This window comes from Rhincodon typus, chromosome 3 (assembly GCF_021869965.1).
Source record: "Rhincodon typus isolate 14 chromosome 3, sRhiTyp1.1, whole genome shotgun sequence".
NCBI classification, from domain to species: domain Eukaryota; kingdom Metazoa; phylum Chordata; class Chondrichthyes; order Orectolobiformes; family Rhincodontidae; genus Rhincodon; species Rhincodon typus.
The window spans coordinates 29937564-29948964 of record NC_063334.1 but is presented as its reverse complement, the minus strand read 5'-3'; positions in this window follow the sequence as shown (position 1 = coordinate 29948964).

Here is an 11401-nt window from a genome sequence, read left to right as displayed (position 1 = left end):
TCACTATGTAAAGCCATAAATAGTTTTCACTTACCTCTTACAATCAACAGGTCTTCAAAGTGGCTCAATGATTTGAGGGTTCAGTCAACGTTGGCTAACAAAAAACAGCACAAAATTGGCCTCCTCTTTCCTGCGTCCCTGCTACTCTCCAAGTCTAGCTGCTATTGATTTCTAACAAGGAATAGTCCTCATGGCACGAACATTTGTTCCTCCTTTCCGAAATAGTTTCTGAACAGATGTTGTATGTGAGATCACAGGAGAGAGTTTTGCTCCATTGCAGATATTGTCTTCAGATATAAGACTGAGAATGTATCTGCCCGCTCATGTTGACATAACATATCCCATATCCATATTTCAGCAACGAAGTTGGAGTTTTGCCTAGCCAATACTTATTCCACAAACAACACCACTTTTTTTTCTCTATTCATTTGTGGGACGTGGGCGTTCCTGGCTGGCCAGCATTTTTTGCCTGTCAGTAGTTGGCCTTGACAAGGTGGTGGTGAGCTGCCTTCTTTAACCGCTGCAGTACACCTGCTGTGGGTTGATCCACAATGCTATTAGGGAGGGAATTCTAGAATTTTAACCCAGCGACAGTGAAGTAATGGTGATATATTTCCAAGTCAGGATGGTGAGTGACATGGAGGGGAACTGGGCAATGGACTGTTAATCCAGAGACCCAGATAATGTTCTGGGGACCTGGGTTTGAATCCCACCATGGTAGATGGTGGAATTTGAATTCAATAAATATCTGGAATTAATAGTCTAATGATGACCGTGAATCCATTGCCAATTGTCGGAAAAACCCATCCGGTTCACTAATGTCCTTTAGGGAAAGAAACTGCCATACTTACCTGATCTGGTCTATATGTGACTCCAGACCCACAGCATTATGGTTGATTCTTAACTGCCCTCTGGGCAATTAGGGATGGGCAATAAATGCTGCCTAGCAGAGCCCTCATCCTGTGAATGAATAAAGAAAAAAAACTTGGAGGTGGTGGCGTTCCTATTTGTCTGATGCCCTTAAACTTCTAGATGGAAGTGGTCATGGGTTTAGAAGGTGCTGTCTGAGAATCTTTGGTGGATTTCTGCAGTGCATCTTGTAGATGGTACACACTGCTGCTACTGAGTGTCAGTGGTGGAGAGAGTGAATGTTTGTGGATGTAGTGCCAATCAAGCTGGTTGCTTTATCGTGGATGGCGTCAAGCTTCTTGAGTGTTGTTGGAGCATCCAAGCAAGTGGGAAGTATTCCATCACACTCCTAACTTGTGCCTTGTAGATGGTGGTCAGGCTTTTAGGGGTCAGGAGGTGAGTTACTCGCTGCAGTATTCCTAGCTTCTGACCTGCTCTTGTGCCCACTGTGTTAATCTGGTGAGACCAGTTGAGTTTCTGGTCAATGATAACCCCCAGGATGTTGATAGTGGGGGATTCAGTGATGGCAACACCATTGACTGTCAAGGGACGGTGGTTAGATTGTATCTTATTGATGATGGTCATAGCCTGGCATTTGTGCGGTGTGAATGTCACTTGCCACTTGTCCGCCCAAGTCTGGATATTGTCCAGATCTTGTTGCATGTGACCATGGACTGCTTCAGTATCTGAGGAGTCACAAATGGTGCTGAACATTGTGTAATCATCGACAAACATCCCCACTTCTGACCTTATGATGGACGGAAGGTCATTGATGAAGCAGATGAAGATTGCTGGGCCTAGGACACTACCCTGAGGAACTCCTGCAGAGGTGTCCTGGAGCTGATATGATTGACCTCCAACAACCACAGCCATCTTCCTATGTGTCAGATATGACTCCAACCACCAGAGAGTTTGCCCGCTGATGTCCATTGATTCCAGTTTTGCTAGGGCTCCTTGATGCCACACTCAGTCAAATGCAGCCTTGATGTCAAGGGCTGTCACTTTCACCCCATCTCTGGAATTCTGCTCTTTTGTCCATGTTTGAAACAAGGCTGTAATGAGGTCAGGAGCTGAGTGGTCCTGGTGGAACCCAAACTGGGCGTCACTGAGCAGGTTATTTCTGAGCAGGTGCTGCTTGATAGCACTGTTGATGACACCTTCCATCACTTTACTGATGATCGAGAGTTGACTGATGGGGCAGTAATTGGCCAGGTTGGATTTGTCCTGCTTTTTGTGTACAGGACATACCTGGCCAATTTTCCACATTGTTGGGTAGATACCAGTGTTGTAACTGTACTGGAACAGCTTAGCTAGGGGAGCAACAAGTTCTGGAGCACAATTTTTCAGTCCTATTGCTGGAATGTTGCCAGGGCCCATAGCCTTTGCAGTATTCAGTGTCTCAAACCGTTTCTTGATATCATGTGGAGTGAATCGAATTGGCTGAAGACTGGTATCTGTAATGCTGGGGACCACTAGAGGAGGCCGAGATGGAACATCCACTCAGCACTTATGGCTGAAGTTTGCTGCGAATGCTTCAGCCTTATCTTTTGCAGTGATTTGCTGAGCTCTTCCATCATTGAGGATGGGGATATTTGTAGAGCCTCCTCCTCCAGTGAGTTGTTTAATTGTCCACCACCGTTCACGACTGGATATGGCAGGACTGCAGAGCTTAGATCTGATCCGTTAGTTGTGGGATTGCTTAGCTCTGTCTATCATTTGCTGCTTTCACTGTCTAGCGTGCAAGTAGTCCTGTGTGGTGGCTTCATCTTCAGGTATGCCTGGTGCTGCTCCTGGCATGCCCTCCTTCACTCTTCATTGAACCAGGGTTGATCCCGTGGCTTGATGGTAATGGTTGAGTGGGGGATATGCCGGGCCATGAGGTTACAGATTGTGCTGGAGTACAGCACCTCATGATGGCCCACAGCACTTCATGATGCCCCGTCTTGAGTTGCTAGATCTGTGTGAAGTCTGGCCCATTTAGCATGAGGACATTATCTAGACATTATCACATTATTAACACAGTGTGGAGCTGGAGGAACACAGTAGGGGCCCCGACCCAAAACGTCAGCTTTCCTGTTCCTCTGATGCTGCCTGGCCTGCTGTGTTCCTCCAGCTCCACACTTTGTTGTCACTGATTCCAGCATCTGCAGTTCTTGCTATCTTATTATCATATTGTTATTGTGGGGCGCTTGCTGTGCACCGATTATCTCTTGTGTTTGTACATTAATTTACAATGACTACTTCCATTGGTCATAAAGAACAAGGGAACAACCTGAGAGTGTGAAACAAAAACAGAAGTTGGTGGAAAAACTCAGCAGGTCTGGTAGCATCTGTGAAGAAAAAAATCAGAGCTAGCGTTTTGGATCCGCTGACCCTTCCTCAGAACCTGCTGAGCTTTTCCAGCAACTTCTGTTTTTGTTCCTGATTTACAGCTTCCGGAGCTCTTTCAGTTTTTATCTGAGAAGGTGAAAGCTTTGTATAAATGTAAGTCACATCTTTCCATTAGGAATTGAAACTGTACAGGACTATGTTCCCTCACTGAATTCAATTAGATTTCATGTGGAACAATTCTAGAGTACCAGTAATTGTGATAGTAATTCAACCAGGCTACTGTTTTTCCACCACCTCCAGCAAGATGCCACCACCAGACGCATATTCCCCTCCCCTCCGTTGTCCACCTTCCGCAGGGACCGTTCCCTCCGGGAAACCCTGGTCCACACTTCCTTCACCCCAACACCTCCCCACAGCCCTACGGCATCTTCCCCTGTAACCAGCGAATGTGCAACGCCTGCCCATTTACCTCCTCCCTCCCCAGTATCCAAGGGCCCAAACATATCTTCCAGGTGAAGCAACATTCACCTGCACTTCCAAGAATCTAGTCTACTGCATTTGCTGTTCACAATGTGGTCTCCTCTACATTGGGGAAACGAAGCGTAGACTTGGCGACCGCTTTGCAGAACGTCTATGTTCTGCTCGCAAAAAAGACCCTGATCTACCTGTTGCCTGCCACTTCAATGCACCACCTTGCTCCCTGGCCAACATCTCTGTCTCTGGCTTGCTACAGTGTTCCAGTGAAACCCAACGCAAACTGGAGGAACAACACCTCATTTTCTGCTTGGGGACCCTACAGCCCTCCGGACTCAATATTGAGTTCAATAATTTTAGGGCCTAAACTCTCCCATGTCCCAGCCCCGCACCACACATACCAGGCTTTGTTACCACGTATCCTGCCATTACACACCCCCTGTTGTTAGTCACTAACAGTCCCCATTAACAACTATTCACCCTCCCAGCCTGATTGTTAGCAATTCCTTTGTCTGTCCAACTGTCTTTCTCTCTCTTTGGGCTCTATCCTATCGTTTACTCCCTACCCCATCCACCTCCCTATTTTCTGCATATAAACGGACGTTTTCCCAGCCACCATCAGTTCTGAGGAAGGGTCACCGGACCTGAAATGTTAACTCTGTTTTCTCCGTCACAGATGCTGCCAGACCTGCTGAGCTTTTCCAGCAACATTGTTTTTGTTACTGCTTTCCCAGCTGGTTAACAATCTATCTTAGCTGTGGCTTGCAGTAAGCAACAGGAAAAGGTGAGAAGGATAGTGCTAATCCTGAACAATATGTTGCATTTGTTCCAAGTCTTTCAGGGATATTTTGAAGGCATTTAAGAAAAAAGTTAAGTCATGTGATCTGAGTGTTGCTGGCAAGGACAGAATTCGTTGCCCATCCTTGTATAACTGAATGTCTTGGTTGGCCATCTCAGAAACAGCTAAGAGTTACTCAATGCCATGGATTTGAAATCATACATGTACTAGCATAAGGATGGCAGATTTATTTCCCTAATGGACATTTGTGTAGCAGATAGGTTTATATGAGAATTGAGTAGTTTCATGGTAATCATTACTGTTACTGTTTTTTATTCCAGGTTTTTTTTAATCTATTCATTTGTGGGATGTGGGCGTTGCTGGCTGGCCAGCATTTATTGCCTGTCCCTAGTTGGCCTTGAGAAGGTGGTGGTGAGCTGCCTTCTTGAACCACTGCAGTCCACCTGCTGTGGGTTGACCTACCATGCCGTTAGGGAGGGAATTCCAGGATTTTGACCCAGCGACAGTGAAGGAATGGTGATGTATTTCCAAGTCAGGATGGTGAGTGACTTGGAGGGGAACTAGGCAATGGTGTAGTGGTATTATTGCTGGACTGTTAATCTAGAGACCCAGATAATGTTCTGGGGACCTGGGTTTGAATCCTGCCATAACAGATGGTGGAATTTTATTTCAATAAATATCTGGAATTAACAGTCTAATAATAACCGTGAATCTATTGTCAATTGTTGGAAAAACCCAGCTAGTTCACTAATATCCTTTATGGAAAGAAACTGCCATCCTTACGTGGTCTGGCCTACATGTGACTCCAGACCCACCAGCAATATGGTTTATTCTTAACTACCCTCTGGGCAATTAGCGATGGGCAATAAATGCTGTCTAGCGATGCCCTCATCCCGTGAATGAATAAAGAAAAAATACTTGTAGGTGGTGGCATTCCCATCTGTCTGATGCCCTTAAAATTCTAGGTGGAAGTGGTCATGGGTTTGGAAGGTGCTGTCTGAGAATCTTTGGTGAATTTCTGCAGTGCATCTTGTAGATGGTACACACTGCTGCTACTGAGTGTCGGTGGTGGAGGAAGTGGATGTTTGTGGATGCAGCGCCAATCAAGCAATTGCTTTGTCCTGGATGGTGTCAAGCTTCTTCAGTGTTGTTGGGGCTGCACTCGTTCAGGCAAGTGGGGAGTATTCCATCACACTCCTGACTTATGCCTTGTAGATCGTGGACAGGCTTTGAGTTGTCAGGGGCTGAGTTACTCATCACATTGGATTATGTTAAATTTCCTATTTCACCTGAACACACCAACATTCTAGGCTTTCAGTACCAGTTCCACATGAATCACCTTCAGACCAGAAAAAAATACTCTTGAGGTTTTAGAGATTATGAAGACTTCTAGATTTATTTTAATTCCAAATGTTTGAAACAACTCAAATAGTTCGTCTTCAGCCACATGTTGAGACTGGTGAAACAGGCTTAAGAATTGAGAAGATAAACAGGACATTTAATAGAGGTGCTCATGAAAGGTGTTCATTAGGTAAATAAAGAGGAACTGTTTCCAGTAGCAGAAGGGTCAGCAACCAAAGGACATGACTTTGAACTAATTGAAACTGAAAGAACTAGAAGTGAGATAAAGATTGTATGTAGAAAGTGGTTATGATCTGAAATTCAAGGTGGGTGGAAGATTCAATGGTAACTTCCAAAAGGGAAAAGGATTAAAGGAAAAGTGTACAGGGCTATGGGGGAAAGGAGAGGAGAGTGGGACAAATAGGATAGGTCTTTTGAAGAGATGGCACAAGCAAGATGGGCCGCATGGCCACTTTCTATTCTGTGATTCTGTGAAGTAGTTTGGGCAAAACTTAAAAACATTGGATTCAGATTCGAATCTCTCCCTGTGGCATGTGGATTACATTAATCTAGTTGCTGATCATTGCCTCGGGGAAGTAAGTGGCAGAGGATTTCCAACTATGTTCACTAACCACTTTGGATCTTTAGCGTTTTCTTCCTTGATGTTCTGCCAACAGTTAATGTTTGCTGATCTTTGCAATGTGATCATTTGGACTAAGATATTATTAGTAGATCTATCTGATTTCTGAGAAAGTTTCAAAGTTTAGTGGGGGTAGGGGTAGGAAGTAGTGGGAACATAGTTTGGGTAGATTGTACCAATTTTTCCACATCACAGGTCAAGATCATAAGAGGATTCGTCATCACTATATATGTTAGCAAAACCCAGGAATCGTCATCACTATATGTTAGCAAAGCCCACATGAACTCTGATGGTTTTACATGTACCTGGGACAGTAGTAATTTTACTAGGTATGTTCAACTTAAGGGAAATAATGGTTTTGGTGAGAACAACAGGTACATTTCCAATGAAATGCAGACTCAAGCAAATTACAAGATGTAAAGCCATTTCTACTGCAAAGTACATTTCTCTTGTTTCACACTTAAACATGAGTGCAACACGTTATCATTAAGAATGTAATTTCTTTTCCACGAGGAACTAAGCAAAGTGACAAAGCTCTTAGACAATTTGTAACAGCATACATTGTGAGTTTACTGTAACTCGTAGGTCAGTACAGTGTCAAAATATTGTAAAATAGAAGTTGCTAAATTGTGGTTGACATCAAAATGATGATCAGAATGATAATTAATTTATAACATCAGCTTTGAAACAGTGAGTAGTACTCTTGCCACTCAGCCACACTTCAGGACTCAAGCCAAATTTAAACTCAAGGCTCACTCCATGGACTTGGGCACCCCATCTAGGCTGATAGCCCCAGGGCAGTACTGAGGGTGAACTATGGCATTAGAAGTGCTGAATGAAATGTTATGTTGAGGATCTGTCTCATCTTCAAATAGATATAAGAGATCCCCAAAATTATTCTGAAACAGAACAGGGAAACTATTGCCGATGGCTTTGCTAACATTTATACCCCAATCAACATCACTGGAAACAGATTGCCCGGTCAGTATCATATTGCTGTTTGTGAGACCTTGCTGAATGCAAATTGGTTTCCAATAGTAATCGCACTTTAAAAGAACTTCATTGGCTATAAAATTATCTTGGAGATCCCTGAGGTTGCAAAAGGTGATATAGAAATGCAACGATTTCATTCTTAACAGTTAAATATCAACCATTGGTGTAATTACTGCATCTTCCTTTGTGTAGCTGGGTTGTCTATTACTATGCTACATGATGCAAACTTTATAGCCATGTGTTTCTACTCCGTAACTCTCTCACTGCTCTAAGATGAATGGACCATTCATGCACTAGTTACATTACATATCACTGAGCAGGTTATTACTGAGCAGGAGCTGCTTGATAACACTATTGGTGACGTCTTCCATTACTTTACTGATGATTGACAGTAGACTGATAGGGCGGTAATTGACTGAGTTGGATGCTCCTTGAATACATGATATAACTGGGCAATTTTCCATGTTGTCAGGTAGATGCCAGTGTTGTAACTGTACTGGAAAAGCTTGGCTAGAGGAGTGGCAAGTTCTGGAGCACAAGTCTTTACTACTATTGCTGGAATGTTGTCAGGGCCCAGAGCCTTTGCAGTATCCAATGCCTACAACCATTTCATGCATCTTGCATCTGTGAGACTTGCATCTATGATGCTGGGATCACTGGATGAGGCCGAGATGGATCACCCACTCGGCACTTCTGACTGAAGATTGCTGCAAATGCTTCAGCTTTATCTTTTGCACTGATGTGTTGGGTTCCTCCATCATTAAGGAAGTGGATATTTGTGGAGCCTGCTCTTCCAGTGAATTTTTTTTAATTGTCCACCACCATTCAGGACTGGATGTGGCAGGACTATAAGAAAATAATGTTGGAACTTACATGGAAGACGATAAAAGCAGAGAATATGAGGGACTGGTGAGGTGGAAGGTAATGACGAGGAGGATCTTGTTTCTATTCTGTCATGAGGGGTATAGCACAGGGCATGGAGTCTTGTCAACCATAGTGGAGGATCTTTTCAGTTGAGGTGTGGAAATTTGGTCCAGTGGTCTACCTGAGAAACTAAGAATTGGTACATTTGTCTTTCTAAAGTTTGTAAGTGATACACTAGCAGGCATGAATACACACATGTCATACAGCATGGCAAATTTGATACAGGTTAAAAAATATTGTATTGGCAGCTTCATTCATGATTCATATTTTATTTATGGTGTTGAAGGGTCTATTGAAACATTATTCAGATTATTTTCTGGATTGAGTGAGAAATTTTCATGGTGAACTTTCTCTTTGCTATCTAACTTTCTATGTTAGCCTCTTATTTATTTTTTATTGCCAAGGTTGGTTAACTTTCCTGGGAAGTTGAATGATGTTGGAAATTGTGCATTTTTGGTTGGAAAGAAAATTCCAATTGCCCACACAGATTTTCTTTTGCTCCTTTTCACTGCCGTAAGGCTTTGGTCTTCCCCTTTCACCCAATTACATTTTCTATGCTTGGTTTTTATTGTTTCTCAGCCATTACCATTAAGGGGTTATTTCAAAAAAAATGTGACACCAATGCCATATGCCTATCAGTCCATATGTCTTTAGAAACAATAAAATGTAAAGCAGAATTTCATGACTGGATTTTCATTAAATGTTATAGGTTCTTTGAAGCTGTGCCCACGTAGAAAACTTTGAACTGAATACTTTTGTGTTTTATATTAGAACTCTGCAATGTTTTTGAAGTTGACCATAATTTTAGTACATTTATAGCGGTCAGTTTAATTGGTTGCTCGCTACTTATATTACTACTGACTGGGGTCCTTGCAAACATTGTGCCTTTATTGAACTCATTTCTTACCACACTTCAGTATGACTCATGTGCTTTATTAGCTGGACCGGTGAAAAAAACACAGAAACATTCTTCTGAAACATGTGAAGATGTTTGTTGTGATATGACAATATGATTTTGTTTTAGTCGTAACATTTGATTTAATTGTGTTTCAAGATTATCAGTGAGGCTTGTGTTGCCTATCAGATGCATGTGCAATGATGTTTAATTGCATGCTACAATGCAACACCCTTGAATGCAACTGGATGTCTTTTCTTAACTACGTGCAAGAAATAGTATTAACTGGCGTTATAAAAGAGCAAATGCTCCACCACATCATGAAAATGCACTTAGAAATATCCAGAGCCAGTATAAAAAAAACTTGGATTGGATGTTCTGATTAACAGCAATATTTTTATGTATTTGATGCAGAAATATATCCTTTTCTGTCTCACAGGACCAGGATCAGGACCATATGACTTATAGCTTAATTCCACTGAGTCAGAAGCTTGCAGGTTGAAGCCCCACTCCAAATACTAAAACTAGGCTGATATTGGGTGGCATGGTGGCTCAGTGGTTAGCAGTGCTGCCTCACAGCACCAGGGACCTGGGTTTGATTCCAGCTTCAGGCAACTGTCTGTGTGGAGTTTGCACGTTCTCCCTGTGTCTGTATGGGTTTCCTCCCACAGTCCAAAGGTGTGCAGGTTAGGTAGATTGGCCATGCTAAATTGCCCGTAGTGTTCAGGGAGGTGTAGATTAGGTGGGTTATAGGGGGATGGGTCTGGGTGGGATTCTCTGAGGTTCAGTGTGGACTTGTTGGGCCAAAGGGCCTGTTTCCACACTGTAGGGATTCTATGATTCCAGGTTCCACTCTGAGGGAATCACAAACTTCTGGAAAAGTGCTATTTTCTTCCTCTGGCACAATGAAACAGGGGAGTATTTACAATAACAGGGAGTATGTCCCTCAAAAAAAAGTACCTGCTTGTTGAAGTCATAATGGGACATTTATGTATATAAATTAGCTACTATGTTTGCTACAAAAGTGAATGTTCTTTTAAAGTATCTTGTTGGCTTTAGATTATCCTAAGGTTATGAAAAGCGCCATGTGAACTTATAGAACTTTAGATCAAAGAAGGAAACCAATTGTGGGAGGATTGTGTAAGTGCAACCAAGAAAAGAACCATTCAGTCTAATCCGTCTTTCCTGCTTATTGTCCATATCTCTGTAGGTTACAGAATTTGAAGTGCGTATCCTTGTGTATTTGTTATTGCGATAATGGTTCTGCCCTTAGCACACTTTCAAATAGTGAATTCCAGACACCAGCCACACACTGTGTGAAAATGATTGTCCTTAATTCTATTTCTTTCGAATTCTTTCATCAATTGCTCTCAATCAACATCCCATATATGTCCTCTCTGCTAATTATGTCTTTCCAACTACTCTATTTGGACACCTCATAGTTTTATGCATCTCAATTAAATCTACCTTGTTGCATAGGAAACATCCCTAACGATCCAACCTTACTTTATTTCTTTAATTAGCCAGTTCTTGCACTGTTCTCATACATCTCCTCTGCACTGTTTCTAATGTGATCACATCCTTGCTGTATTGTGGTGACCATAATCATCCACATTATGCGACTGCCCTATTTTTTTCAAACAGTTGCAGCATAGCTTCCTAGCTCTTACATGCTTAATTCTAAATATTTATTATTTTAATTAACTTAAATGCATCTCTTTTTCTTTCAGTTCCTGGAAATGTTACATAACAATATTTGGTGGCAACGTTAGTCCTGGTAGAAATTGTTTTTGATAATCTTCAACTTATATGCTTAACAACAATAACGTCTCTGTAACACTTTCAAGACCAACAAACCTTTGAGATCCCTGCAGCCTTCCGAATCTATTGTCTTCCAGATGCCTGATTTTAATGCCTCTACCACTAGCAATTATCTTCAACCATTGAGGCCTCAGGATCTAGAATTTCCTCCCTCTGCCTCTCCACCTCATGACATTATCCCCACCTTTAAGTCCCTTTCTCTTTGACCACATTTTGAATCTCCTGTCCTATTATTTTATCATCATGTGGCGCAGTACAAAATTTATTCCAAAAG